Source organism: Pongo pygmaeus, chromosome 17 (assembly GCF_028885625.2).
Source record: "Pongo pygmaeus isolate AG05252 chromosome 17, NHGRI_mPonPyg2-v2.0_pri, whole genome shotgun sequence".
Classification (NCBI taxonomy): Eukaryota; Metazoa; Chordata; class Mammalia; order Primates; family Hominidae; genus Pongo; species Pongo pygmaeus.
The window spans coordinates 85,657,985-85,681,451 of record NC_072390.2 but is presented as its reverse complement, the minus strand read 5'-3'; the positions used below and the strand labels follow the sequence as shown (position 1 = coordinate 85,681,451).

General features: G+C 39.4%; 1 long non-coding RNA gene across 1 annotated transcript in view; it reads right to left on the bottom strand.

Annotated features, from left to right (window-relative positions):
- Positions 1-340: 340 nt before the first annotated feature.
- The window catches only part of LOC129019025 (uncharacterized), a 35,460-nt gene continuing 12,333 nt past the window's right edge, over positions 341-23,467 (bottom strand). The window contains exons 2-3 of the long non-coding RNA XR_008495478.2: positions 7,508-7,700; positions 341-2,104 (exon numbers count right to left, since the gene is read on the bottom strand). This is a non-coding gene — a long non-coding RNA (uncharacterized LOC129019025). The remainder of the gene's footprint in view (positions 2,105-7,507; positions 7,701-23,467) is intronic.

The window sequence follows — 23,467 nt, the reverse complement described above, 5'->3', positions numbered from 1 at the left end:
TTCTAGATTCTGGGGTCTGGGCTAGGAAATACACATCTCAACCTACCACCCAGCTCTAGATTGAAGGGTATTCAGCAGCACCCAAGCTGATATTGAATGAGGCCAAAGCCCCAAAGGCCAAGTCTGTATAGGTCATCCATCTCTTATAATGTGAGAATAAGTAAATGAAAAGGTAAAAAGGGAGAAATACTAGTGGGGCTCACAGAAAAAACAATGTAGAAATGTAGAAAAGGGGTATTATCCCAAAGATTCTGAACACAGATGTAAAAATAACTTAGAACAAAAAGAGAAGAAACATCTATAAGTGATTGGCCTTTTTTTTTTTTTTTTTTTTTTTTTTTGAGATGGAGTCTCGCTCTGTCACCCAGGCTGGAGTGCAGTGGCCTGATCTCGGTTCACTGCAAGCTCCACCTCCCGGGTTCACGCCATTCTCCTCCCTCAGCCTCCCGAGAGGCTGGGATTACAGGCGCCCGCCAAGTGGTTGGTATTTTTTAAAAGACTCAAGATCAGATACATTTACATTGTTGTGCAACCATCAACACCATCCATCTCTAGAACTTTTCTCATCTTTCTCAACTGAAACTCTATACTCATGAAACAATAACTCCCTATTCCCTCATCCCCAACCCTTGGCAGCCATTCTGTCTCCTTGAATTTCACTACTCTAGGTAATACGGGAGTGGGGCAGGGAAGTGCTGGGTAGAGAAGGCAAATCTGAAAGAGCTTGGTAACACACGCCCATTTGGGCTTCAGGAGTCACAGACACCCATCGCTAGATGCTGCCATGGGGCCGAAGCCCAAAAGCCCTCACCTGGGCCTCTGCACCTGCCTGTCTGGATGCTCCTGGTAGGGGTTTGAGCTGTGGGATGACCTAGCAGGCAAGCCACACCCTGTCACACATCCTGCGAGGGGAATCAGGGAACTCTCTCATTTCATAGGTACCTCATACAAGTAGAATCATATTTGTTCTTTTGTGACTGGCTTATTTTACTTAGTATTGAGTAAAGTGGTAAGCTTTGTTATGTTTATTTTAACACAATTAAAAAATGCTCAAGAAATCACCTTCTTTATGAAATAGGAGTAAAATGTCATGAGGGGAAAATTAAGCAATAGGCCATAATTAACTAAAAGCCAACAGGATATTAGATTGGTAGAATAAGAAAGAATTGCAAATAGATTCTAAAATAGAAAAGGACATTATATTTGGCACTGGGATTTGGCAATGATTTCTTGTACATAATACCAAAGCTACAGACAACAAAAGAGAAAAACAGACAAAATGGAGTTCCTGAAAGTTTAAAATTTTGTGACTCAAAAGACACTATCAACAGAGTAAAAAAGCAACCCCACAGAATGGGAGAGAATATTTGGAAATCATATATCTAATAAGGGATTAATATTTAGTATAAAGAATTTTTATAACTCAACCAAAAGCAATCTGATTGAAAAATGGGAAAAGGACTTAAAAAGACATTTCTCCAAAGATATACAAATGGCCAATAAGCACGTGAAAAGATTCTCAATATCACTAATCATTGGGAAAATGCAAATCAAAACTACGATTAGATAAAGCCTCACACCCATTAAAATGGCTATGATCCAAAACAAAAAACAAACAAACAAAAACAACCCAGAAAATAACAAGTTTTGGTGAGAATATAGAGTAATTGGAACTCTTGTGCACTGCTGCTAGGATTATAAAACAATATAGTCACTGTAGAAAACACTATGGTGGTTCTTCGAAATTTAAAAAAAGGATTACCATATAACCTAGCAACCCTCTATACATGAAAGAACAGAAAGCAGGATCTCAAAGAGATATCTGTACCCCAATACTCACAACATTATTCACAATAGTCCAAATGTGTAACCTACTCAAGTGTCCATCAATGGATGAATGGATAAGCAAATTGGGGAATATACATGTGTATCAGTTCATTCTCATGCTGCTAATAAAGACATACTCAAAACTGGGTAATTTAGACAGGAAAGAGTTTTAATTGACTCACAGTTCAGCATGGGTAGGGAGGCCTCAGGAAACTTTCAATCATGGTAAAAGAGGAAGGAAACACGTCCTTCTTCACATGGCAGCAGCAAGAAGTGCCTAGCAAAAGAGAGACAAGCCTGTTGTAAAACCACCAGATCTCATGAGAACTCACTCACTATCACGAGAACAGCAGCATGGGGCTAACCACCCCCAGGATTCAATTACCTACCACCAGGTCCCTACCCCAACATGTGGAGATTATGGGAACTACAATTCAAGATGAGATTTGGGTGGGGACACAGCCAAACCATATCACCATGCAATGGAATATTATGCAGCCTTAAAAAGAACAAAAATTCTGTCATGTGCTGCAATATAGATGAACCTTTGAGGACATTACCCTAAGTGAAATAGTCCAGTCACAAGACAAATACAGTATAATTCCACTTAAATGAGCTACTTAGAGTCATCAAAATCATAGAGTCAGAGAGTAGAATGGTGGATGCCAGGGGCTTGGGGAAGTGAGGAGTTATTGCTGAATGGGTATAGAGTTTCAGTTTTACAAAATGAAAAGAATTCTGGAGATATGGGGATGGTGGTGATGGTTATACAACAATTTAAATTTACTTCATGCCACTGAACTATACACTTTAAAAAATGGTTATGCTAAGTTTTATGTTATCAATATTTTACCACAATTAAAAATTTAGGAAAAAAGTTGATACTGGAAATAGTATACAGCTAAGCTGCTGCTATAGAAAAAAAAATGGATCTAGAATGCAGATGACAAACACAAAATAATCCCATGACGTGTGGAAAGCATTGCTTCTGGCACCTAGAAAGGGCTGAAGAAAAGGCAGCCATGATTATAGTTGGGGAAGGGAGGCATAAGATCTCTGTGATGAAGAAATAAGTTAATAGACAGGGAGAAAATGGGAAGGTCCTATGACCCAGAGCCTTCTAAGAACTAGAATATTCAAAAAGGGTCACCATACTTCAGGCCAAGCCAATTCAAACAAAACAAATGAACCACAATAATTTTAATGGCAAGGATATTTTAAAAATCCACAGCATAGGCAAAAATAAATAAAAGAGGTTACCTAAAGAGAAAAAAAATGTTTTCCTATTTGTATCTTTTTTTCTATACTAAATACCATAAGACAATAGGACAACATGCACTGTATTTAATGATCATTCCTTTCACAAAATCCTGAAAAATCAACTCCAACCAAGAAAGAATCAAAACTGAGAACTCAAGAACAGAAAAATTAAAGTTAGGAATAAAAGAAAAACTTTAAAAGGAATGCATGAGATGAGGGGGTTTTGATAAAACACCCACAATTTTATGTGTCATTTAACTGAGCTAAGGGGTACCCAGATAGCTGGTAAAACATGATTTCCAGGTGTATCTGTGAGGGAGTTTCTGGACAAGACTAGCATTAGAATCAGCGGACTGAGTAAAAAAGATCCATCCCTGCCAGTATGGGTGGGCAGCATCCAAACCAGTGTGGGCCTGAATAGAACAATAAGGCAGAGGAAGGTTGGATTCTCTTTTTCCCTGAGCTGCCACATCCATCTTCTTCTGCCCTCAGACACTGGAGTTTCTGGTTCTCAGACCTTGGGACTAGGACTGAATTACTCTACTCATTTTCCTAGTTCTCCAGCTTGCAAACAGCAGATCATGGGACTTCTCAGCCCCCATAACCACATGAACCAATTCCCATAATCTCCTCTTTCTCTACCTACCTACCTACCTACCTACCTACCTATCACTCCATCCATCAATCTGTATCTATCTATATCATCTATATCTACATCTGTATATCTGTATCCTCTTGGTTCTGTTTCTCTGGAGAACCCTGACTAATACAACACCTAATCACAAAAGTCCTGTTGGGCATCACCACCTAAAACTACCAAAACTGACTGAATTAACAACATTAAGGAACCTAAAAATATAGACAGGTTGATGCCTTCTTCCATAATGGCTCCTCTGTCAAGATTTAAAGCAAAATAACTCACCATGATTGCTGTTTCTTATTATTGTTATTGTGTTATTGAATTTCCTCTAGAAATGCCTATTCCCCACAGAAGTTTACCACAAGATTCAAACTCAAATCAGTGAGTAGGTCTAGTGGTGGAAGTAGAGGATGAAACACAGGAGTTTATCAGATTATTCTCTCCATCCATGTGTGGGTTTGAAATTTTGCATAATAAAAAGCTTTTAAAAAAAGAAAAAATATACATGCAAACACATAAAGAAAAAAAAAAAAGAATACTTAGCAAAGTGAAGGTAGCCAATTTCTCCTTCCAGGCAAGAAATGCAAGTGAATTGTGTGAGGTCTTTTTCCTAAATTATAAGTGTCACAATTACTTAGTAAAGAAAATAAAATTTTAAAACTACATTTAAAAAATAATTATACTTAATAAAAAAATACTGGAAGGAAACTTAAAACACAACTTCTAAAATCAGATTTTATTGAATAATGGAATTATTAATATTTCTCTATTTGCACTTTCCAAATTTCCTTTAAGAATTATAAAATTTAAAATGAATAAATTAATATCTGAGCTTGCTTTTCCTTGCACTGCTCTCTTGGATATATTGGAGAGAAATGAGTTTTCAGTGAAAATGATATTGTATTTTGTTATTTATTCATAGCCTGTCTTATTAAAAATAAATATATTCTCTTTTAAAGTCAGTACTTAAATAAACTGGGTATGAAAATATATTATCAAGCTAACTTTTTTAAATCCAAAAATTTTACAAAAGCAACTAAGAGTCACAAAATGACGATAGCATAAATTGATAATGTTGATTTTTATGGATCAAAATTTAAAGTACCATAAGCCACAGGTTTACTTTCTGTGTTCCTCCTTTATTATTTTAATGCCAGTTTATTATTGAACCTGTAGTCACCTTGCTCTTTAAAAGCTCTCACCAAAAAAAAAAAAAACTCATCTATTTTATAATAAAAAGCACTCAATTTTTAGTCAAACCACCAGAATCAAAAACCTCTATTTTTACAAAGCATACTATCATTTTAGCATTTTACTTGATAAAGTATCTGCTTTATGATTTGCCTCAGACTTCAAGCTATTTTCTTGTTACACACTTTTTAATCTCATCACTGCTTCTCCTTGTAATTATTTCTTGTGCTGCTGTAATTTTCCATTGGTCTTTTTTAATTCCACTCTGTGTCTGAGCTGATAGCACACCTAACCTTTCAGGCATCCATTCATTTTGCAGTAAACTCTGGCACCTGCATTTCTCCTGCCTTCCTTTTCCAGGATGTTTTTATCCTTACTTCTTGCATCCCTCCACATTTTGCTCCAAAATAATTTATCATCCCTGTTGTCCTCAGGAATAACTTTTGTTCCAATTGCGAAGCTAAATTAATTGGACTCCTTCACTGTCTCTTTGGAAAATTGTCTCTCAGTTGAACATTTCTAATTATGGCCTAAACAGCTCCTACAAATTAAGGTCAGAACCACTCCATTTCAAGAATGTTCAGACTATTGTCAACATAAAGAAAATCTTTTTTATGTATTAACAAACCTTTGGCTAAGTTTTCACCTATAATATAAAGGGTTTTCCGTGAGTGTTTAAATTTTTTTTTTTTTTAAGACAGGGTCTCACTTTGTTGCCCAGACTGGAGTATAGTGGCATGATCTTGGCTCCCTGCACCCTCTACCTCCTGGGCTCAGGCAATCCTCCCACCTCAGCCTCCTGAGTAGCTAGGACCACAGATGTGTGCCTCCATGCCTGGCTAATTTTTTGCACTTTTAGTAGAGACCAAGGTTTGTCGTGTTGCCCAGGCTGGTCTTGAACTCCTGGGCTCAAGCGATCTGCCCACCTTGGCCTCCCAAAGTATACATAGGGGTAAGCCACCGTGCTGGGCTATCTTTAAATATTTTGACTATTAGTACTGCTATCCTCAAAACAATGGGAGACTGAATATAGAAACAGACAATGACCACACCACATATAAATACAGAACTCTGACCCACAATCGGCAGGAGCCAGCCCAGAAAGTCAACCTACTCCTTACAAGTCAGATTTGCAGAAAGTCAAACTGCTATCTCTAGCAACCAGTCCAGGAAGCCAAACAATAGCCCCTGTAACAGCTGCACAGGGCCAGGCCTTCATTAATAACTAACAGCTTCCCTCATTTTTTTTTTTTTTAAGACGGAATCTTGCTCTGTTGACCAGGCTGGAGTGCAGTGGCACCAACTCGGCTCACTGCAAGCTCCGCCTCCCAGGTTCACACCATTCTCCTGCCTCAGTTTCCCAAGTAGCTGGGACTACAGGCGCCCACCACCATGGCCAGCTAATTTTTTGTATTTTTGGTAGAAATGGGGTTTCACTGTGTTAGCCAGGATGGTCTCGATCTCCTGACCTCGTGATCCGCCCACCTCAGCCTCCCAAAGTGCTGGGATTACAGGTGTGAACCACCGTGCCCGGCCACAGCTTCCCTAATTTTTGGCCCCACATCCAACTTAGAAACAATCAGAGAAAGCCAAATATGCACCCCTAACCAATCACATAGGATACCCCCTCCTCCAGCTTCCTGGTGCCAACAGCCTCCAATCAGGGCATTCCTGGAGCCTTCCTTTGCACACTACAAAGCTTTCCCCTCACCTGCCTGCCTTTGACTCTCTGTCAAATGCAAGTGATGGTGGCTGACTCCCCCGCTGGAGCAAGCACTGCATAAATAATCCCTGCTTGCTCTCATTTAGGTGGTCTTCATGTACAACCACACTTATCTTGCAAAAACTCTAATAGAGCTTAACTTTTATATATGCTATGAGGGCTAAAATGTCCATTTTCTTTTCTAGTTTATTATTACTGGAGATGTAAGGCTTAAACTTCTAAATGTGTACTACGTCTTTTCCATTAAAATCACACTTACTATGCTGGCTTTGTACATAACATAATTATTTACTTTTTTCTCTGAGGACTTCTGTATTGATAAACTCATTTATTGAGTGCTTGCTCTGTGTTAGACATTGGGGAGTACATAGGTCAAAACACATGGTATTAACTAGGTGTTCACAGTCTAGTGCAGAGAGGACACTGCCATCACTTTGTAATCCATCATTTATTTCACTGAGTATCAGACCATCACCTATTGCTCTTACATGTCAAATTTAGTACAAGGTGGTAGATGAATTTTATATCTAACAGGGAAAGAATGGGTTTTCTCCTCAGGTTTCTACCAGCTCCCACCTAGAGAAGTGGTTCAGGAAGATGAAAGTAGTATAGCCATCCTGACAGCTTAGAACCCCACTGAAATGGTTCTGGTTTCCAGAAATAGTAGTCAGAGAGCTAAGTTGAAAGGGAACAGATCACCAGGTGCTTAATGGAAACACAGAACTCTCCATCCTCACCAGGAAGCTTCATTTTTATTCTAGCCAAATATAGGGCTTTCCTTTGGGCTATTAACAAAGTCTCTGACAGCAGGGCCTAGATCAAAGCTCAGAATTGATTTAAAGAACAAGAGGAAAGCCATTTTGTACCTGTAACTTTCCCCATCTAACTGGCAGACAGTGCTGGCTATTTCTCAAGGGAATCGTCTTCTCTCCAGTGGTTCAGCCAGATTGGGAACTCCCGCAGATATCAGTGATATGAGGATTTAGCCATGATGTTTTCACTCCTGCTTGAAGATACTCAGATTTATGGTTTCCAATTTAGGACAAGAATTATTTGTTCCTAATATACAAGAGAAAAACAACTCCATTAAAAAGTGGGAAAAGGACATGACAGACACTTTTCAAAAGACATTTATGTGGCTCATAAACATATAAAGAAAAGCTCAATATCTTTGATCATTACAGAAATGCAAATCAAAACCATAATGAGATACCATCTCACGCCAGTCAGAACGGCTACTATTAAAAGACAAAAAATAACAGATGCTGGTGACATTGCAGAGAAAAGGTAACACACACCATTGGTGGGAGTGTAAACTAGTTCAATCATTGTGGAAAGCAGCATGGTGATTCCTCAAAGACCTAAAAGCAGAACAACCACTGAACCCGAGAATCCCAAAACTGGGTATATACCCAGAGGAATATAAATCATTCTACCATAAAGACACATGCACATGTATGTTCACTGCAGCACTATTCACAATAGCAAAGACATGGAATCACCCTAAATGCCCATCAATGACAGACTGGATCAAGAAAATGTGGTACATATACACCACGAAATACTATGCAGCCATAAAAAAGAATAAGATCATGTCTTTTGTGGGAACATGGATGGAGCTAGAGGCCGTTATCCTTAGCAAACTAACGCAAAAACAGAAAACCAAATACCGCATGTTCCCACTTACAAACAAGAGCTAAATGATAAGAACTTATGAACACAGAGATGGAAACAAGAGACACTGGAGTCTACTTAAAGGTGGAGGGTGGAGGAGGGAAAGGAGCAGAAAAGATAACTATTGGGTACTAGGCTTAATGTCTGGGTGATTAAATAATCTGTACAACAAACTCCCGTGACACAAGTTTACCTATGTAACAAACCTTCACATGTACCTGTTGTGGTGATCAGACCCAACACCAGGTTGTGGGAGTGACAAAGTCTGGCAGAGTCAAAGGACTGAGAAAAAGATAGTGAGAGAGAAAAGGTGGGACACCAGGGGGCCATCGCTAGTGTACGGAGGCTGCGAAGGCCCCAAGCTCTGGGAGCCCACGTTATTTATTGATAATCCAACAGAGAAACAGGTGGTGAGAATGCGGAGGTCAAAAAGGACATGTTGCATTAAGCACATGATTTACAGCTGTGATGGTTTAGCATTTATATGGAACATGTTCTGATACTTAAGATAATGGGAATAGGAATCTAGGAACCTAGGAACCTAGGAGCAAGGAGCCAGCAAGTCTAGACACATTCCAGAGGACATTATGCAAGCCCTGCCTCAGTTTCCCTCCCAACACTCAGCTTTTTCCCAACATGTACCCCTGAACCTAAAATAAAAGTTAAAATAACTAAAGAAAGAAATCTTTGTTCTTCCACACCCCACCTTAACTAGTCCACCATTTGTGAGAAAGGACTGTTTCTCCACATAAATCTCCATATTTATATATATGGTTGAGATGAGTGCGATAGCAGCCTCCAGGCAGGGGTATCCTAGAACTAGCAGCATGAGGTTGAACCAGCCTTGAAAAAAAAATAAGTCATGACAATTAAGAGGAAAAGTTACGTGGCAAAGTATTGTGCGGTTCAATACCAGGGTTGTGCCAGGAGTTCTGATAGAAGAGAATTATTCATTAACCTGTGTGCTCCATGCCCTCATTTGTTTTGGTTTCCATTTAACCTGACTAGAATGTAAAATTCCCTGCTTGAGATGGAAATTGTTCAGCCCTCTCATCACGTATTGTGTGGGAATTCTTCTTCCTTTCAAAACTACACTTCCAGCGTCATATGCTCCTTGCTGCCTAGCTGAAAAGGAATATTTGTAAATCTCAGTTACAAGGCCCAAAATGAGCACTCAAGAATATGCTAATATCAGGCCCCAACTTCTGTGTGCTTTTCAAATCAGGGCATAAAACTCAAACAAGAGTCAGATTCTAAAATGAAAATGTTATACAAAAATTTTCAATTATCTACGAACCCCCACAGCTACTGTGGGGTTATTTGAAGGTATATCTGTAGAGATTACCTAAGTGAAAGGAGGGTTTTCTAATCATTAACACACGGTTGGAAGATACATTCAGGAGATATTTGTTTTCTTTTCGTCTTTCCGCATGAATGACAGTCTACTCTATCTTTGATGGCCCCTGGGAAGAATGTGCCAGGTGCCCTCAGTGACTCTTCATCAAGTCCTTGACACACCTGCCTCCCAGTAGTTTGCTATTAGCTCATGCTTGTACTAAGACTACAGGTTCATGTTCCGGACTCTAAAAATTAGGTCATGAATTGTGTTTTAAGGTGATACATTTACACATACACATGAATCCTAATTTGAAGGATTTAATTATACATTCCTTATACCTGTAAACTGAACCAGAACAAGATATTTGTGATCCCTGCACAAGAAAATAAAGACACCTGATCTTCAGGCCACTTACAGTCTCATATAAAGTGTGATTTCTAACCCCACCATTTTAATGACTGGAAGCTGATTCAAACTTCCTTTCTACTAAACCTGCACCAAAGCATTTTATATTCTTCCAGATTCTTTATAGGCTTGTGCTTGGTAATTAATCCCCCAAGTGTAATATAAAGTGAGGCAAATACAAATATCCAGGCTCCTGGAAGCAGCCGGCTGTGCAGGTGACGCAGGTAAACAGATAAGCATCTAGAACCTAATTGGAAGATTGGGGCGAGGGATGGGGTGGCAGGAGGAAGGAGAAAAGAAGGCTGCAAAATCAACCAAGCAACACTTCTATTTCCAGAGAAAGCAGAATTCACTGGCTAGATTAAAAATGACCAAGAAATTTTATTGCCGGCTTATTTCCACAATGTAAACATTATTAAATGAAAAGAAACAAGAAACCAATTCAGTTCCAGTGTGAATGTAAATAACAGTAATAGGCAATGCAGCAGCACACCATATCTGACCCCCTGGGTCCCAGGCTCATAAACCTCCTCTGCTTGTGATGACAAACGCTCCAGGGTATAGTATACCCAGGCCCAATGAAACTGCATGCAAAATTGAACACCTTCCAGTCCATGAGTCTTGTTCATTCTTTGTGGATTGCAATGTGTGATTAGAAGACGGCCTTCTCAGATTTTTGCTCTCATTTCAAATTCTTTCTGGAAAAGTAACTTTCTAAGCAGAAGAATGATTCTCAGTTGTCATCATCAATTGGTTCAGAAAAAAAAAAAAAAAAAAAAAAAAAAAAAAAAAAAGAACCCGCAAAAGCAGATTCTGTCAAAAAGCCAATGTTTCTTATAAATCTTTTTAGAATTATTAGAACTAACTAATATGATAATTAACATGCTAAAATAATTCCAGTCTATGGAATAACTAGATCAAGTGGTTACTAGAATGGTTAGTAAATCAAATGTTTACTGAAAATTACAATCTCATAATTAAGTCATTTGTGCTAAAAGAATAATTTTGAAACTTCGCCATAGTCCTTATGCAGTTTATAATCTGGGGAGAAAATAAGACATCGATGGAACAGGAAACATAGCACAAATGCCTTACCTGTGTAAATAGACTGCAAGTTTATTTTCAGAGCAAAGGAAAATTTTTAAGGAAAGGAGTATTCAGGAAAGACATTTATGAAGGCAGCTAGGTTTTCAACTAACCCTTGAAGAATGAGGAAGTTATAGCGAAGTGGCAGGGAAATACTGCAGCTGTGAAGAATAGCATGAGTGAGGTGCAGGTCATAAAATGGTCGCACATAAGATTAACGAAGAGAAAAACCAATAGCTTCCCTCCATACTCAGACCAGCCAAATGAACAATATCACAATAAACTGCATTCACAAAAGCCTTATTAAAAAACTGTAAAGCACTTATAAATAAATCTTTCAAGAGAAGTGCATGATCCAGATAAACATCCTGAAACTAAGTGGAGAGAGAAATCCATTCTTATATAAGGAAACTTAATGCCAGTATTGCTGGTAATTTTCCTTAATTTATATATTCAATGAAAGTTCAATTAATACTTTAATTTTTTAGAACTTCACAGAACTTGAAAACCTGATCCTAAAAGTCACGTAAAAGAGAAAAGCAACATGAATAGCAAAGAAATCTTGAAAAAGAAGAAATTAATGCTTGCTTGGTATTATACAGCACTGTAGGAAATTAAACAGTGTGAGTAAAGGTTCCAGAGATGATAAATAGATCAGTGAAACAAAACAAAGTATTCAGAAACAATCCCAGTTATTTAGAGCTGAAAATACTAAAAGGTGGCATTTCAAAGCAGTGGGAAAGGATATACTATTCAATTTGCCCATGCTGTGTTGGAACAATTGGCTATAAATTTTTCTTTAAAAAAAGTAAGGTTAGATCTCTGCATCACATTAATAACAGACATCAATCCTCAATGCACTAAAGGACTCAATGTGAAAAACAAAATTCAGGTAGTGTGGAAAAAAACAGAATTGTTTATAACCTTAAAGGGAGGTGGGAACCTTTCTTAAATAAGATGCAAAGCAGAGGAGCAATAAAGGGAAAAAAATGGATAAATCTGCCTACATAAAAACTTTAATCTCTACTACAAAAGAAAAGCCTAGTCTGGAAGAAAGTGTTTGCAAAATGTAACACATACAATGCACTAATATCCAAAATTTTTAAACTTCCAGAGGCCTTCCCTTCCCCTGCCCAAATTCCCAATATAAGCAGAGCCCATAAATCAGCAAGCATCTTCATTTCTTCTTGTAAGGACTGGGAAAAAACAATCCTGAGCTAGAACCAGAGCAATGCAGAGGGCAGCATAGCTCAGAGAGCACGAGAAACACGACACTTCCAAAAACGCAAGACAGATGTTCAGGGCAAAAGGTGTATCCCTTTTTTGGCGACACAGTTGTGAGAAACTGGTTAAGCTAAGCTGCTGAAACAAGCTCCATAGGACACAGCTTTGTTTCAAAAACCAGGTGACATATGGCTACAAATAAGTCATAATTTCCAACGCAGAGGAAAAGAAAAGCATCAGGAATGAAATTCTGCTCTAGTCTAATACCCCACAGGAAACTTGCTTTCCTTGGGTGGTCCAGGAAAGCCCAACTTATTCAAAAGCAAGCAAAATAAATAAAAGGAACGGGCAGGGAAACAATGTGACAATGCAATAAATGAGAGAGAAGGGGAGAGTAAAACTCATTATCAGATGAGTAACAACAAAAATAAATAAATAAAAATGTTGCCAAAGAACAGAACAATCTATAGCCAAACATTTTGTGAGGAATTTAAAGTGTAATGGCCTCTAGAATGAAACCACAGAAATATAAATCTTATAATATCAGAACTGCTATACAATTCACACATGTGCGCACACACACACACACACACACGCACACACCAAAAACAGAAGGAAGCAGAGATCTCATTGTAAAATGCTTTTTAACATGTATAAAACCAGAAAATATATGAATGTAACATAAGAGAACTAAGACCAAGTATATCTATCATATCAGCAACTGTAAATGAGCTAAACTCAACAATTTAAGAAATAATTGATCACTAAACAAAAACAGTATATATATATATGTATTTTTTTTAATCTAAACAGAACTGAAAAGGTTGGCCATAAAAAAGAGGGGTAAGAAATGAAACCCGGCTGTGCGTGGTGGCTCACGTCTGTAATCCCAGCACTTTGGGAAGCTGAGGCGGGAGGATCACGGGATCAGGAGTTCAAGACCAGCTTGGCCAATATAGTAAAACCCTGTCTCTACTAAAAATACAAAAATTAGCTGGGTGTGGTGGTGGTGCCTGTAGTCCCAGCTACTCGGGAGGCTGAAGCAGAAGAATCACTTGAACCCGGGACACGGAGGTTGCAGTGAGCCAAGATCGCGCCACTGCACTCCAGGCTGGCCACAGAGCGAGACTCTGTCTCAAAAAAAAAAAAAAAAAAGAAATGAAACCCAAATAAAACCAAAAAGAGGCAAGAAATAGGGGAAAGGAGACAAAAAGAGAAAGAAAGATCATGATGTTATTAAGAGATGCTATGAAAATCAGAGCCAAAAACTTCTCTTTTTTTTGAGACAGAGTCTCGCTCTGTCACCCAGGCTGGAGTGCAATGGCAATGGCACAATTTCAGCTCACTGCAACCTCCACTTCCCGCTTTCAAGCGATTCTCCTGCGTCAGCCTCCTGAGTAGCTGGGACTACAGGCACATGCCACCACGCCTATCTAATTTTTGCATTTTTAGTAGAGACGGGGTTTCACAATGTTGTCCAGGCTAGTCTCAAACTCCTGAACTCATGATCCGCCCACCTCAGCCTCCCAAAGTGCTGGGATTACAGGTGTGAGCCACTGCACCGGGCCACCAAAAACTTAAAAGATCAAAAAAATTACAAAGACAAATAGGTACTTCAAAATGTTTAAAGGTGGTATTCACAATGAAGACAACTTAGGAATACCTATGCTCCAAGCAGCTTGGCCCCAACGTCTCTAATGAAAAAAGCACAGGAGACACAAGAGACACATACAAACTAGTAGTAGGAAATGCATAGTGTCAGTCTAAAGCAAATAGATAAAAACAAAGCCTACAAGTCTAAAAACTTGCTGTTGCTGGTAAGTAAAATCTTAACTATTCTATGCTCAAACACTTTTGTTGAGAGGATATCTGGGTTAATGTCATCCCATTGGACTGACACTAGAAACCAGTGTAATGTGGGCTTGAGAAGAGCAGAGCTGCAAGTCAGGGTGAATTTTACATTTGGCTATATTCAGTTTTACCACCACATAAAAGAAAAGGGGAATATCCTAAAGGCTGCAAGCAGTTCAGAAAAGTATTATTAGAAAGGGAGATGGAAAGAGAAAAAATATTCTTCTGCATCATAGAAGAAAAGATGTCATCGTTATTTTTTACTAAATGTAGAAAATATGTTTAGTCCTATTAGATTTATGTTTTCCTTTTATATTTCATTTTGACAGATATATCTGTATTCATAATATCCATGTCATATTAGTATAACATTAGGTATTGAATTTAGAAATAAACTATATATGGGGGAAGTCAACATTCAAACAATTTAAATAACAATTAGTAAGTTACATCTAACATATATATAAAATTCAGAAAACAGTGAAGACAACATTCTTGTTAAGTATCCATTAGCAATTCATAAAAAATAGCTGCATATTTGACTCCAAAATATGAATAAATATAAAAGCACCAAACTGACAGCCAGAGTTGGGTAGGCAGGTTTCTGGCTTCCAGCCTTCATCCTGGGTGTCACTACCACGAGTTATATGACAAAAGATTTCATTTAGGTTACCAACATGTCAACTTAAAAATAGTGAGATTATCCTGGATTATTCAAGTAGGCCGAATGTCATCATACGAGCCTTTAAAAGCGGAGCTTTTTCCCTGCTGAAGGCAGAAGAGGAATTTGAAGAAATGCAGAAGATGGGGAACATGTAAAGCCGGTGAAAGATTCGAACCTCGCTGGCTTGAAGATGAAAGGAGCCACATGGAAAACACATGAAGGAAATGAATTCTGCTAAGATTCTGAGGTTGGAGGAGGACCCCAGACCCTGCTGAGAACCTTAATTTCAGCCTTGTGAGCCCGTGAGCAGGGAAATCAGCCAGGCCCACCAGAATGTCTGACCTCCAGCACTGAGATCATAAGTAGGTGCTGTTTGAAGCTGCTAAATTTGTGGTAATTTCTTATACAACAAATTGCATGTGGTTATCTCTGAAACGAGAAATGGGCCAGGTGCAGTGGCTCACGCCTGTAATCCCAGCATTTCGGGAGGCCGAGGCAGGCGGATTACCAGATCAGGAGTTCGAGACCAGCCTGGACAACATTGTGAAACCCCATCTCTACTAAAAATACAAAAATTAGCCAGATGTGGTGGCACATGCCTGTAGTCTCAGCTACTCGGGAGGCTGAGGCAGCAGAATTGCTTGGACCCGGGAGGCAGAGGTTGCAGTGAACTGAGATGGCGCCACTGCACTCCAGCCTGGGTGACAGAGCGAGACTCTGTCTAAAAAAAAAAAAAAACAAGAAAGAAAGAAAAGAAAAGAGAAATGAGATTGGGGTCAATGGAAACTTAGATTCATAGGAACAGTTTTAACTTTAAAAAATAAGAATATATTTATGATACCTGTAAGTTCAATTTAAAATTTTAAATTCTAATCTCAGCTCAAGAAGTATAGCTAAATCTGTACACTGACAGTGGGCCAAACAAGAAAGTAGAATAAAAGGATGAGGTAACTATTTCTCAGATTTTAAGTAACAATATATGAAGATTTGCTTGGTGGTTAAGGCTTATTTATTTTGTTCTAAATCTGTTGTTAAACATATGGTACTCTATAAATTTGAAAAATGGATTGATCTTTAAATGAACTAATAAGATTTTCTCAGAATTTATATCTCAGAGTACTTGGTAGTGTTGGAACTATTTCATCCAAAGAAGTAGAGTATCAATAGCAATAAAGAGATTTGTCTTTTTTCCCCCAAAGTGTCAATGAGAACTGTAGGCAGTGATTTATTTGACCACTTTTTATAGTAAAATGCTACCAAAGTAGAAATAATTACACTTGGCCAGCATATTTTACTGACATTTAGGTGATCACCCACACATGAATTTATCTTGGCAATCGTAAGTAATATAGTTCTAACATTTTCATACACTTCATACTGGAATGAGTCTCACACACCTAAAATTACCATGTCAAGAAGCTATTTCAACCATTCAAACAATAGGAATACTGAGAGTACTGATGCCTTCAAAATTTTAGCCCCCTGCCCAAGGGCATAACAGTTTGGTAGTATCAATGTACTCATAATATTTTTAAAGAATTTAAGTTGAGTTTAAATTTACTTTACTAATATGAATAACTTCATCTTTATTTTATGACTCAGTATAAAACTAGTTAATTTAGCTTTTCAAGACTTGTACTTATAAACTTCATAAAGAGCCAGTTCCACTCAGAATTCTGGCTTTTCTCACACACATTTTATCAACAGCGCAGACTCCCAAGAGAGTTCTGATAATGATGTCCCTTTGATTCATTCTCATCCAACTTATTCATATGTAAATAGGTCAACTCAGTCTTTTATTTCTGAATTTTGTCCTCTCATGATGATTCAAAGAATGAGCCAATCTGTTATCTATTCATTTTTAAAATGTTTATTTTTCTTACACAGAAATTCTGACATAGATATTAGATCACAAACAGGATAAGAGAGGAAAATACTTCCTTTTTTTTTTTTTTTTTTTTGAAATGGAGTTTCACTCTTGTTTCCCAGGCTACAGTGCAATGGCGCAAACTCAGCTCACTGCAACCCCTGCCTCTCAGGTTCAAGCAATTCTCCTGCTTCAGCCTCCCAAGTAGCTGAGATTACAGGTGCCTGCCACCATGCCTGGCTTTTTTTTTTTTTTTTTTTTTGTATTTTTTTGTATTTTTAGTAGAGATGGAGTTTCACCATGCTGGCCAGGTTGGTCTTGAACTCCTGACCTCAGGTGATCCACCTGCCTCCGCCTCCCAAAGTGCTGAGATTATAGCCGTGAGACACTGCACCCAGCCAATACTTCCTCTTTATGTAACCTTTTAAATTCTATTAAACAATTAACCAGGGCCAGCTGAGAAAAAAAGAAAAAAATGCAATTTTTTAACCATCTGATAACAATGACCAAAAAATACAAGAAAATATATGAAAACATGAAACAAACGAGGACTAAACAATACAAAATAATCAGTTAATAAAAAGTATACCCTAACTTTGAATATTTTCTAAATCACTAAACATTAAAAAATACATGAATAGCTTTGAGTTGCCCTTTTCTGTGGGTTTCCCAGCTTACTTGCTGATAAATCATTTCTAGTTTTTCCACAGGCATTTACTTGGGAAGCCACAGTTGTTTTTTTTTTAATATATTTCCTCAAAATATAAAAAGCAAATTGTTTTTAAATATACTTTAGATTTTCTTGGTATCTAAGTTCATATGTTTAATTATTTCTTGATAAAATCAAGCATGTCTAGTACCTGGTATCTAGTAGGCACTTAGCAAATTTGGTAAACATACGAATCTAATACAGTTTTGTGTTTCTGAAGTCAGAAGTCATAGAATTATTTAATGTCAGTTAAGGATACCTGATCAGACTGGATTAAGAAAATGTGGCACATATACACCATGGAATACTATGCAGCCATAAAAAACGATGAGTTCATGTCCTTTGTAGGGACATGGATGAAGCTGGAAACCATCATTCTGAGCAAACTGTAGCAAGGACAGAAAACCAAACACCACATGTTCTCACTCATAGGTGAGAATTGAGCAATGAGAACACTTGGACACAGTAAGGGGGACATCACACACTGGGGCCTGTCGTGGGGTTGGGGGAGGGGGAGGGATAGTATTAGGAGATATACCTAATGTAAATGACGAGTTAATGGGTGGCACATGTATACATATGTAACAAACCTGCACGTTGTGCACATATACCCTAGAACTTACAGGATAATATTAAAAAAAAAAAAGTATACCTGATCAGGAAATAATCCCATCGTCCTTATAGTCTCTTGTCTCTGACTATAACCCCACCAAATTCAGAGACTAAATTTTAGGTAATAATAATGCAAAATACCAGATTAGAAAAGAAAGCAACAGGTGTGCTTTATATCAGAAGTAACACAACACACACACACACGCCAAAAGAAGCAGAGAGCTCATAGTATAATACACTATAATATCATGACAGTTGGAGTGGAAACATTCAGATTACCAGGGGTAGGCATTCCTTCATCTCTCTAGCTAGCCTCCTTCATTCCAGAAAGAGGTGAGTGAGTGAGTGCAGAAAGATGGAAAAGAGCCTGGAGCTGCTGTTAAAGAGACCCACACAAGCTGTGCTTAAGACCTAATTGGAACCAATTTTTAAAAAGGCATTTATCCTACATAAGCTAAACCTGGAGGATTTAAAGTAAAACAAACATATTGTTAACTCTAACTCTAATTATACTGTTTAATAAAGAATTTAAAAGATTTTTTCCAACTACTGTTAGGAACACATGGAGGTTGGAAATGGAGTTCTGTTCTGGACAGGTCCTTCTCTACACTGAAGTAGAGATGTCAGGTAGGCAATTGGATACATGAATTTATAGCCCAAGGAAGTATTAATAATTTGTGCTGCATTAAAATGTAAGGGTATGAGTATGCAAAGAATCCCTAACGCCTTGTTCTGAATGATAATGTAGGGAAAGGCAGTTGTCAAGGAATAGAAAGTCCAGAATTAAGCCTTGGTGCATCCCAAGATCTAGTGATCATAGAGGTATCAAAGAAGATTCAAAAAGATGACCAAGATGGGGCAGGCAGGTAGTCATAGAGAAGAAAGAGTGGACTCTGATTTTACAGAGGTAACATGAACGTGTTTACAAGGAGGGAGTGAGCAGCCATATTGAATGATGCTGCTAGGTTGAGTAAGTTGAGCATAGGCAAGCGTTTTAGGATTTAACAACAGGAGAGGTGGATGATTTTGACCAGAGCTGCTTCATGGCAGAAGCTGAAATGGAAGCCAGATTGGGGCAGGTTTAAGAGGAGATGTAAGAAGTTGTCCTGCCTTTCCTGCCACTAAGCCTGCTATGACTCTAATTCCTTCATTTTCTGCCCCTTCATTTTTTCCCACGATTGGCCCTTTTCTGGCCCCTGTACTTCCTCATTTAGTGCAGACCATAAGGCACCTGGGCCACTTCTCAACAATTCCCACAAATCTCTCACAACCCTGTTTTTCTGTCATGGTTGCTCTTAATGCCCCAACACTAGCATTCCTACAATCTGCCTCCACCGCTCTCACACCCTGGGCTCCTGGATGCTGGTGCATGACAATGCTACCATGTAAACAATGTGGCTCCTAAAGATCATGTCAAAACTTGATGACCCTCGTATGTGTTCTTGGTGAGGTTCAGCCCCAAAGCCTCCTGATTATGCCTCCTATCAATGCCCACCTTATCATTCCCCTTGACCTTGCTCCTACTTCAGTAAGAAAACTGAGGTCCTTGAACATGAACTACCTCCATTTCCTGCTGTCCCTACACCTCTATGAATTTGCCTCCTGTAAGGAACATGGCTGCACTTTGGTCAAGGATAGGCTGAGGTAGGATGTTTACATTTTGTGTGACTCAGGGAGTTTAGAGCACAGGTGTACAACTCCACTTGTTATCACAGGCATGTAGCCATAACATGGGAAGGCCACCACTTGGCTGTAAGCCACTATTGTCTGTTAAAGGTATAATTGCCCTGCTGACACTGTACATGTGCTTGCGCTGGTACCCAGAGAAAGAGAGAGAGCCAAAGCTGTCCATTTTGCAGGCGGACGGGGGGAGCCAGGGCACAGCCCAGCTCGGCTCATGCCCAGAGAAAGAAAACTGCTGACCCTGAAGGCAGGGGAGAGCCGGCCATGCAGCGGTGTGTGTGGGAGCCAGCCGCTGAGCCAGAGCAGACAGCCAAGACAAGGTGGGCAGTATGAAAGAGCTAGTGTGAGTAAGCTGATGATGAGAGAGCTGCTGAATAAAACTACATTTCACCTGCTTATGACCCCCTGAGTGTTCTTTCAGCTATCTGCTCATCCACCCACTCCCTTCAGACCTTAGCATGGGCTGGAATCTGACCCCAAGCAGGGCATTTGGCTTAGACGTGAACTTGACACCTACATACTTACTTTCACCATTCAGAAAATAAGTGTCCCCTTCCTGTCCAAGCCAGTTCACCTATGAGTCCTCTTAATCCCACTCATTTCTTTTTCTCTTGGACTGGGTTATTTCTATTATCCTCCATCTCTTTCCAACATCTCACATTTATGACACACCTCACATTTATGGCAATGTGACCTCACATTGTCATGCCCTCTTCCCCTGAGTATTACCTCCTTCACCGCTCCCCTTTCTCTTATCATCCCTTCTCAATGAAACGTATTTTAAAAATCAGCCCACATTCCCCATCTCCCATCCACTGCTTCACTCTCTCAAATCTAGCTTCAATTTCTACCATTCCCATGAAATTGCTCTCAGACATCAGTCACCTCCAAATGAACACTTTTGAGTTGTTATCTCATGCAACTTTCCCGCTACATTTGACTTATTTTTTTTAAGAGATGAGATGTTGCCCAGGCTGGAGTGCACTGGCTATTCACAGATGCAATCCCACTTCAGCGTGGGAGTTTTGACCTGCTCCATTTCTGACCTGGGCCAGTTCACCCCTCCTGAGGCAACCAGGTGGTCCCCACTTGCAGGAAATCACCATATTGATGCCAGACTTAGCATGGGCAGCCAGCATAGCGCACTACAGCCCAAAACTCCTGGGATCAAGTGATCCTCCTGCCTCAGCCTCCCAAGTAGCTGAGATAACAGGCACACACCATGCCTGGCTTTACTTATTTTTCATCCCTTGAAATTTGTCCTTTCTCAGGTTTCTGAACTCTAAAACTATTTCTTTCTGCTTTCTGACTGTTCTTTCTTGCACATATCTTAGTGTTGGCATTCCAGGGTTCTGCTTGCAGTCCAATACTCTTTCTGTATTCTGTTTTGAGTGCTTTCATCCACCCTTATGGCATTGATTACCACATACATATTGATGGTTCCCAAATCTAAATATTATTGTTTCTTTTGTGATTTCCAAATCATGGATCAGTTATCTCTCAGGTATCAGATGTAACCAGGACAAAACAGAATTAATTGTCTTTCTCCTGCCCAAACTCCTGACACTCATTAACATGATCAGGTTTTAATTAATGAATAAGCCAGATGCAACCTAAGAATATGTAGTCCAGGCAACCCAGCTAGAGATAAAACATTTTAGCACCTAGAAGTTATTCTCATACTGTTCCTTCTTGATTCTGGCTTCAGTTTTAAATAATTTGCCAGGTGCCAGTCTAACATAGGGTGGCACTTTCCTATGTGGAAAAATAGAGTTTTTCTAAGGAAGGGTTCATGATTTGGAGTCTTGCAAAGGAGGTGGCACATGGGCAGGGAGAGGAAAGAAGGCAATAAGTATCTAGGTCCTAATTCTCTGATAAGAAGTGTCTATAGAAGTCAGGCCAGTTCTCAAATGAGGAGCCAGACCCATGGCCATTCTTGTGAGGGTATTGTGTGGCTGGTCCAGTAGCTGTGCTGGGATACAGAGGTGATGACATCAGACAAGTGGCCAGCAAAAAATAGTGGCTTCTATTAACTATTACAAACTTAGACTGTATACCTGGCATAGAATGTCTGCATCGAGGGATGAGGAAACTCAGCTTTGTCTGTACTCCCCCAAGGAGATGCAGTAGGAAAGTCAAGGTCCAAGGACAGAAGTACAGAGAACCCACTGTGTTCAAAAGGACTAGTGGTGGCATCTGTGTATGGTCTCAAATGCACTGGCCTGTACATGACTGCCATGGAGTAGCTCTTTAGTGATGTACAAAGTGACAAGGAAGTGCATGCCAAGTTTCCCACTACTTTCCCAAAAGGACAGGGTAGAAGAAGGTCAGTGGAGTTTAGAAAATTCCTAAAAATATAATGAGGTTGTAGAAATTATTTATCAAGTGGAAGAAAAAGGAACCAAACAATGTATCCAGAGACCCAGGCCAGGCTGAGGGATAGGCTATAGAGATTCCTGCTTAGCAAGCTCATGTTTCATGATGACCTGAAGAACCTCCTAGTTTGCAGTGGAAACGCAGCTGATATATGAAAAAGGAAAGACAGCGACAAAGGTAATACACACTTAAGGGCTAGGGTAAGCCCAGAGAGTCCTTGTCTCAAGTTCAGGATCAAGTTTTGTTCACAGATGCCAAGGTGAGTCATGGCAATAAAAGACTGAGGTATGGCCAATGAAATCTATAGGCATGGAGGATTGTAAAGCACCAACTTCAACATTGAGGGCAAGGACACATCTCAGCCAACACATGTGGGTTTCTGCTGTTGTGGTGGGCAGGATGCCATATAGAGGCAGCGTGGGCCCCACAGGGAAATGTGTGTGGGGTTTTGGATGAGCCAACTCAACCCTTTACAAGATTAGGCTCAACTCTTCTAGACAGCTCAAACAATCCCCCTCCTCAGACAGGCAAGGCCACAGGCACAGTAAGAACCAAAGAACTTGATCTGTAGTGCTTAACGAAGGGGACAAGTGGCTACCATCTTCCTACAAGCAGCAATTTTCCCATGACCCTAACAACTATCAAGGTTAGGTATTGGTGGGTTGAATGCATCAGCTTATTGCTCCTTGGGTGAATTTGGAATTTTCAGAATAAGTTAGGAGTATCACAGTCCTCCCGGGATATTCTGATCTAGCAAGTCTGCCAGTGGGAGTTTACTACACAGGCATTGTCCTGGAGGATGCAGTATCTGCACTAAACCTAAGGCTGACTGTGATGGTTAATTTTATGTGACAACTTGCCTGGGCTAAGAGATACCTGATAGCTGATAAAACATTATTTCTGGGTATGCCTGCCAGGGTGTTTCCAGAAGAGATTAACATGCGAATCAGTAAACTGAGTAAAGAAGATCTGCCCTCATCATTGTGAGTGTGTACCATCCAATATATTGAGGGGCCAGATAAAACAAAATAATGAGGGCGAATTTGCTCTCTCTTCTTGAAACATCTGTCTTCTCCTGCCCTTGGACATTAGAACTCCCAGTTCTCAGGACTATGAACTGCAGGACTTACTCCAGCAACCCACCCCTCGCCCCCTACCGCAATTCTCAGGTCTTTAGACTCCGACTGAATTGTACCACTGGCTTTCCTGGTTCTCCAGCTTGTAGACAGCATATCTTAGGACTTCTGGGTCTTCATATTTACATGAGCCAAATCCCATAATAAATCACCTCTTGCATATTATATATATGTATATCTATAGATCCTATCAGTTCTGT